The following is a 6,630-nucleotide window of genomic DNA, read 5'->3' on the forward strand; positions in this document are numbered from 1 at the left end:
CGGTTACAATATTTATAGTGTTTATTATCACAATGTTATAGTTAAATTCTTTTTAATCATAATTAAAAAATAATAATGAATTATAATCAAACACCACATAAAATATAAGTAAAGACTTTTTTTATCATAATAATCATTGTTAGAATGGTTGAAAGAAATATAGAAAATGTGCATCTGTATTATATTGAATTAAATTGAATACAACAGGAGAGCTTGTATTTATAAGTTGAACACAAACCTAGATAAGTATAGAAGAAAATAGAGACAAAGATACAAGGAGATAGAGATAGAGAGAGATAGAGATAAGTTACATCTACAATACAAGAAGATAAGTATAAATCTAAATCTAATATACACATTAACAGCCCCATCAAACTCAAGGTGGGTAAGCATCAACCAACTTGAGTTTGGAAACTAGATCACTGAAACGACTATAAGGATAAGCCTTGGTGAAAATATCAACAAGTTGATCAGCAGAAGAAATAGGAAGAAGATGAACAGTGCCACATGTAATATGCTGTCGAATGAAATGACAATCAATCTCAATATGTTTGATGCAATCATGAAAGACATCATTGTGAGTAATCTGAATGGCATTCTGATTGTCACAATAGAGAGAGGTGGCACTAGGGGAAGAAACACCCATATCAGCAAGGAGCCAGCGAAGCCATAAAAGTTCCTAAGTAGTATCAACAAGAGCGCGGTATTCAGCTTCAGTACTAGAGCAAACAGTGAGGGACTGTTTTTTGTTGTGCCAAGTAAGAAAATAATCTCCTAAGAAGAAACAGAAACCCGTGGTGAAGCGTCAATAAATAGGATCCCCAGTTCAATCAGTATTAGAAAAAGCACGAAACTTGAGAGAAGAGTAAGCAGAGTAATGGAGTCCATGGAACATAGTGCCTTTGAGGTAGCGAAGTATGCGAAGTAAGCAGTGTAATACAGGATATGGGAGAGCTGACATATACTGACTAACAAGATGGACAACATATGCAATGTTAAGACGAGTCACAGTGAGATAGACAAGACTATCGACCAGCTGGCGATAAAAAGTAGCATCAGAGAGAAGATCCCCGTTTAGAGAAGTGAGACGAATTTGAGGATCAACGGGAGTAGATGTAGTCTTGCAATCGGTAAGACCAACACGTGCTAGAAGATCGGATGCATATTTGGCTTGTGACAAATAATAACCAGTGGAATCATAAGAGATTTCAAGCCTTAAGAAATAATTAAGAGTGCCAAGGTCCTTCATCTCAAATTGACGATTGAGAAATTGTTTGAGGCTAAGAATACCAGCCACATCATTACCGATGATAATCATATCATCCATATAAAGAAGAAGAAGAGTGGTGCCATAAGAAGTGGTCCGAACAAATAGAGCAGAGTCATATGAGCTGGAGGTGAAACCGAAGTCATGGATGGTGGAGCTGAATTTTGCAAACCAAACTCATGGGGCTTGCTTGAGACCATAGAGAACACGCTGTAGTTTGCAAACCTTATGAATCAGATAAGCAGACCTAGAGAGAGGTTGCATGTAGACTTCCTCAAGAAGATCACCATTAAGGAAGGTATTTTTGACATCCATCTAAAAGAGATCCCAATGGTGAGCATCGGCAACAACAAGTAAGCTACGCACAGAGGTAAGCCGAGAACTGAAGCGAAAGTCTCCTCATAATCAATGTCATATTCCTGGGTGAAGCCCTTTGCAACAAGACAGGCTTTGTAGCGCTCAATAGAGCCATCAGAATAGGCCTTGATTTTGTATACCCATTTGCAGCCAATCATAGTCTTTTTAGGAGGAAGATCAATAACATTCCAGGTATGAGTTTTGTCTAAAGCCTGTAATTCATCAATCATAGTTTGCTACCAAAGAGGATTAGTATAAGCCTCACAATAGGAGGTAGGTTCATAAGTAGAAAATGCAGTAGACTCGACAATATAATCACGAAGATGAACAGGTGGTTAAGTTACCCGATGTGGACGACCAGTGGGAAGAGGATCTGGTAGGGTGATAAGAGACTTAACGGGCCCATCAGAGAGAACGAGCTAGTCCCAAACAGAATATATCTAAGAGAGGAAATCATTAACAAACTGACCAGGTTCTTGACGCGGCGATAAAGTTGACTTTGAAGTTGATATTGATGAGCAAGACCAGTAGTCTGATAACGTTCTGCCAAAAAATCCCAAATGTCTTTGGCAGGAGTAGTCACGGAGTTAAGTTGAAAATGACCAAATTGTAAACTGATAGAGGTAATAGAAGTATTCTAAAGCCAAGTGATGATCTAATAATTCTTATTGTTCCAGTCCTCTGAACGGTCTGCATATGTGGCAGTTGTTTCATGAACCTCTTTCACTGGTTATATCGCATCCCAATGATAATGCGCCAAAGTTTCTTCTCTTTCAGAAAACCGGACATGGCTTAGGTCCGTAACACATAGTTGAAGTCGTCAAGGATAACATAGATTGGATGAGAAGCATCATGACAATCCGTAACGATGGTTTGGTGAAGTAAAATAGAGAAAAACAGTGTTACAAGAGCAAAAATTAGCAAAACAGAGCGTACTAGTGAGTCCAGAAGGTCGAAAATAGTTGTGGAAGGGATCTGTTGTGCAGAGATGACGTCAGCAGGAGGCGCGATGCACGATAATAGAAGGAGACGTGGCGCATAATAGCAGAAAGGAGCGTGTGGCGCACAATAGCGGATTAGCGCACACGGGCACACAATAGCAAAATGGCGCACGCACGGCGCACAACAGCAAGAACGGCGTACGCGAGCATAGGGCTAACAACAGGTGTTGACGTGAACAAGCAACTGAAGAACGTGCAAGGGCGCATGAGAGAGTGACAGCGGAAGGTTGATGTAACAACCCTCATACTGTTTACTGATTAAGGACTGATCGATTACCGATAATCACCGATTACTGCTAAACGGAACTGATAACTGACTGATAATCGAACTGAATGAAATACTGAACTGACTGGCTGAAATTGAAACTGAATTGACTGAGTATATGTTAGTTAATTGCATTCTATCTGTTTGATTGTCTGATTATCTGTTCATGTTTATATGTTTAAACTGCTAATTGAAGGCCTTATCGGCGGCCGAATTAGAAACCGATTGATGTTCCGTGACCCTCATAACTAATGTGATTTTATGGTATATTTATCTGAAAACTGATTAGGTATGATTAAATTAGATTAAAATGAGTTAATTGCAGAGTTGCCATAATTACCAACTTGCCACTAAGTGGGCCACTCACACACACACACACATGAGCCTTGTATACACTCCACGTATTGATTAAACCCACATTTCTTCTCACATTTTGAGCCCCAACCGACCCTAGAGAGAGAGTGACTTGAGGAGTTGGTTTTCATCTTGAATTGCTTGGAATTGCTTGAGGATTGAAGTGTTGATTGCTACTTTGAGCTCCTAGACCTTAAGCACAAGACTAAGGTAGGACATCCATCTCCTTGTTGTTGTCTTAGAACTCATTCTTGCACAATTCATGCTTCAATTGTAGAGCAAGGCCACGTTTTGGTGCATACATGTTGTTATAGAGTGTAATTTATGCATGCATGTTGGAATTAATGAGTTTGGAGTTGAATTCATGGTAATTGGTGCATGCATGTTTGTAATGTAGATATTTGAGGTTGATTACATGGACATTAGTGCATGCATGCTCATATTGTTGTTATAGACCATGTTTCCATCTGATTTGAAAAGAAATGAGCTCATTTGATCAAGCTTTGGAGCTTTAATTTGGTTTAAAACTCATGCATGGCATGTTTGAATGTTGTTCTTGAAAATGGGTTTGAATATGGTTTTTATTGACTCACCTTTGGGGCTCGAATTCATGAATTGAGCTTTGAATCTTGTTATACATTGAATTTAGTAGTGTTTTCCAGAATTTGAGCCCAAGAGGTCGAGTTTGGAGTGGTTGAATGCTTGGTTTGAGCTTGGGAGGCAAATCTGGAAATTCCAGATTTGGCTTCCTCGCTCGAGCGAAGTATTCCCCGCTCGAGCGAGCACCTTTGTCCAGGGCTCCGCTCGAGCGACCATCGAGCGACGATCGCGCGTAAAATTTCAGCATCCAGTACTTTTACTGTTTTGCAGACCGCTCGAGCGAAGGATTCCTCGCTCGAGCGAAGCCTTTGATTTTGGACTTACGCTCGAGCGTAGAAAGTCTCGCTCGAGCGAATCCCCTATTTTCAGCAAAGTTTGCAAAATGTTTTCTAAGTGTATTTTTGCATCCTCATCCCATCCTAGGCATTCTTAGGCCTAGTTTAAGACATTTAGATGAGGATATCATTGTAGAACACACCAAGGCAAATTAGGGATTAAGTTATAAGATTTCCCAACTGTGTAGCTTAGTGTGTGTTCAACCTGTGAACTGTGTAGGGTTGGCAACTGGGGAGACACGCTCTAGCACACTGTAGCCCAGAACTCTGTGAGTAACAATTGTGTAAAGATATGTTCAACTGATTATCTTCTGAATACTGAACTGAACTGTTTACTGAACTGGTATTATTTACTGAATGAATGTATGTCCTTTATTTCTGAACTGTACTGTGGCATCCTTAGTATCTACGGTTTACTGTTACTGTTACTGTCACAGAGATCTCTGTCGGTTTCCTTGTGGAACCACTACTGTTTACTGACTGATGGCCATCATTACTGTTCGGTCTTTTAAGACCTACTGTTACTGTTATGCTAATGGATGTACCACATATGACTGTTTACTGTACTGAACAACTGAATGACTGATTGAAATGAACTGTTTTCATACTGTAAGGACATTCATTCTTAACCTCTTTACATATTGTGTTATTCACTGGGCTTTAGCTCACTGCTCATATATATATGTAGGTGTACAGGCACCAGATCGGAGCTAGGAGCGTCAGGGTTACTCCAGTTTTGTCAAGCCAGCCTTTGCGCCTCACTGCGAGGTTCCGAGTTGCCATGCTATGGCTTGGGGGTGTTTTGGTTGTTTCCCCCACCTGTCTTCTGTACTGTCTAACTGTTCTGTATAGACTGACTGTTTACTGTACTGTTATACAGGGATTAGGTCCCTGTACTGTGTGACTGTAAATTTTGTATAGACCGTACTGTTTTGTACAGACGGAATGTTTTCTGTACTGTTATGTAGGGTTGAGTCCCTAGTTTGAATGGATGTGAATATTGTTCATACTGTTCTGTACCATTTATGTATGAATGCATGGAAAATCTTTTGCATACAGACTGTCACAGCTCATTGGACATTGTTTAATTACTGTATTGGCTTCCGCCAGGCCCTGTACTCTGTTTTACTGTATTTCTGTTAAGCAGGCCTTCGGTAATCTCGGATTACTGGCCGGTTACGGTGCTAAACCCATAGGGCCGGGTTTGGGTCGTGACAGAGTGGTATCAGAGCGATACTTAACCACGAGTTATACCGCACACACGTGTCCAAATGAGCTATAGGGGGTCCTAGAAAAAGTAATTAGGACATCTCATGAACTTGAAAAGTGTGTGGCTATGTTATGACTGAATATCTGTTAATGTGTTAAACTGGTAAACAAATGACTGCTTATGTTTAAAACTGTTGTAACTGCTTATAGTGAAATGGATAATGCAAATGAACCTGAATCCTCGTCTACCGAGGCAAGAATGGAAAGAATGGAAAGAATGATAGAACTGATAACTGCTAGACTTGAACAACAACAGAACCAACCGCCCCCACCTCCTCCTCATCCGGTACAGCCGGAACCTAATGCGAATGTGGATGATGGGGATATTATTGCTCTTACCCAGAAGTTCAGCAAAATGAAACCGCCATCCTTTCAGGGAGGCCTTGAACCGCTAAAAGCTGAAGCTTGGGTTCTGGAAACAGAAAAATTGTTCGAAGTGTTTCCGTGCTCGGAAGCGAACAAAGTGCTGTTAGCTACCTTCACCCTACAAGAAGAGGCTAGAAGGTGGTGGATGTTGATCCGTGACACAAATACTGTTATGACTTGGGCTCAGTTCAAGGAGTCCTTCTTTGAAAAGTACTTCCCTCAGTGTGTTAGGGATAGAAAAGTGACTGAATTTGAACAGCTGAAGCAGGGCACAATGTCCGTTGCAGAATATGAAACCAAATTTACTGAACTTGCCCGTTATGCACCGCACATGGTGGATACTGAATATAAGAAGGCCAGAAAATTTGAAGGTGGCCTTAATGTGGCAATACTTGACCGGATAAATGTTTTGAAATTACCGACTTTTGTGGGTGTTCTCGACCGGGCATTGATGGCCGAGTCGAACATTGCAGCAGTGAAACAATCTGAAACACCAACAACTGAATGGCATGGTAAAAGGCAGGGTTTCAAATTTAAGAAAGGCAAGCACAACCCAGCCAACAAGAAACAGAATACGGGGTTGACAACTAGCCCCAGTCAAGGGAGTGGATTCATACCACCCTGTCCTGAGTGTGGCAAGAAGCACAAAGGGGTTTGCTACAGAATATCTGGAGCCTGTTACAGGTGTGGCAAGGTGGGCCACATGGTTAAAGACTGCCCCTCTGCTCCACAAGCCAGTAGTAAAGCTGCACCAAGCGCAGCAGTATCAACCGTAGCACCAAAGCCTAACCCCAGAGCTACCGGGAAAGAGCCCAT

The sequence above is a fragment of the Camellia sinensis genome, chromosome 2 (assembly GCF_055761805.1).
Source record: "Camellia sinensis isolate YWXY chromosome 2, ASM5576180v1, whole genome shotgun sequence".
Classification (NCBI taxonomy): domain Eukaryota; kingdom Viridiplantae; phylum Streptophyta; class Magnoliopsida; order Ericales; family Theaceae; genus Camellia; species Camellia sinensis.